The sequence below is a fragment of the Pteropus medius genome, unplaced genomic scaffold (assembly GCF_902729225.1).
Source record: "Pteropus medius unplaced genomic scaffold, Ma_sr-lr_union100, whole genome shotgun sequence".
Taxonomy (NCBI): Eukaryota; Metazoa; Chordata; class Mammalia; order Chiroptera; family Pteropodidae; genus Pteropus; species Pteropus medius.
Genome location: NW_024342467.1, coordinates 13,937,067 through 13,939,150, shown reverse-complemented (window position 1 = coordinate 13,939,150; position 2,084 = coordinate 13,937,067).

Here is a 2,084-nt window from a genome sequence, read left to right as displayed (position 1 = left end):
CTTCACCTTTTGCCTTTGGAATCAGAAATGTGAAAGAGGCAGTACGTGGGTTGTCTTTTAGAAAATTGGAGAAAATACTTAAGGAGAGAGTATTCAACCTGATTATAATGTAATTCCTCTTCAGAAGACTTTTGTTCACCTTTAAAACATGGATGCAAATCAATAAAGCCATAGGCTTGCTAGATAATATTTTTGAGGTCTTTTAGCTTATTCGTCAACCAGAGCCAATCCTAGCTTCTTTCACTGATGCTTTTCTAATTTTTATTTTTTATTTTCTGATAATTTATTTTCTCCACCAGACGACAGGTGCTCTTTGACTTACGATGGGGTTATGTCCCAATAACCCTATTGTAAGTTGAAAATATTGTAAGTTGAAAATGCATTTAATACACCTAACCTACCAAACCCCATAGCTTAGCCTAGCCTACGTTAAACGTGCCCAGAATAACAACATCCAAAAGATGCTGGCAACACAGTACATTTTAAGGTATTGGTTGTTTATCTTCATGGTCAGGCGCCTGACTGGGGGCTGTGGCTTGCTGCCTCTGTCCAGCACCATGAGGGAGTATTGTACCACACATCACTAGTTGGTGAAAAGATCGATGTGTGTATAGCTTTTGCACCGTCGTAAAGTTGAAAAATTATTAAGTCGAACCATTGTGAGTCAGGGGCTGTCTGTATAATGCCAATAGCCTAAGAATGAGATTTTCTTCATCTTCTTTCTTTCTTTGAGCCTTATTGCACTGAATAAAGCTACTATTTCTTTTTAATTTAAAATTTTGAATAGGCAATATAGTCATGTAGTTCAAAAATAAATAAAAAAGTATAAAAAGGTGTGTCATGAAAATTGTCCTTCTCACACTCCTGTCATTCATTATGCCTTGTTCCCACCTACCCTTAACCCCAGTAACCAGTGTTTAGTTTTTAATGTTCTTTTCAGAGTTTCTTTATGAACGTAGAAGCAATCATGAATGTTTTTCTCCTTTTTTAATGAAAAAGGTAATACTATTCTGTATTTTCCTTTTTTACTTAATATGTCTTCAGAATCTCTCCATATTAGTATTTAAGAACATGCTCATTTTATTCCTTCCTCTTTCCTCCCTCTCTCTTTCTTTCCTCTCTCTCTCTCTCATGCATAGTAATTCATTTTATGGAGTACCATGTTTTATTTAACCAGTCCACTATTCACGGACATTGAGTTGTTTTAGTTTTTTCAAAACCGCCTTAGTGAGAGGGTATGAAGGGCAAAGGTAAAGCTAGGACAAGAAGCAAAATCTGGAAAAACTCCAGATAAGAAGCTGTGACCTGGGAGGCAGGGATAAAAATATTCTGGCTGTGCACTGTGGCAGAGCACATCTGGAACGCCGGAGGCTTGCATTTTGACTATACCTGTCCTAGTTGGAAAGAGAAGGAAAACAATCTCTTCTTGTAAAGCTTCAGTACACCTGAGTGTGGTTTGCTGCAAAGTCTCAGGGTGAGGACAGATTGACAGCTGGTGTATGAGCTGCCCAAAGGTAAACTCCTGTAATAAAGAAATTGATAGCATGATAGATAGAGGTGAGATAAAGACTATTATTCACAGGTAAAGTTCTTTCAACAGGCTGCTACCAATTCTCATATATAACTTGCAATAGAAAAAAAATTAGTTCAACAGCTCTGTTCTTAAACCTTTAAATAAGCTCTGACACCTTATCAAAGAGCAAGAGAGAAGATTTATTTTTGTATCTTGGACACATTTCAAATGAAAAACCTCAGTAAAGGGTTAGGTATTTGAAGTAGAAATAGCATATCTTAAATATATAATATTTAGCAGTTTACTAAATGCTTGTTTTGATGACAGATCAAGAAGCAGTTTACTCTTATGCTTTCTAAAGTTAATAACTATATATGTGGGATTTCATATCATAGTTTTGATATGGATCCATGGTTTCCCTCTGTTAATAAATAAGGAATAGCTTGTAAGCTGATATCACAGATTATCACTGTACTTAAAAAATGAAATATATTAAAAACACAAATATATAATTTATACGTGTTAGACAAACATTATTTTATGGATTGATAGTGAAATGGAATATACTTTT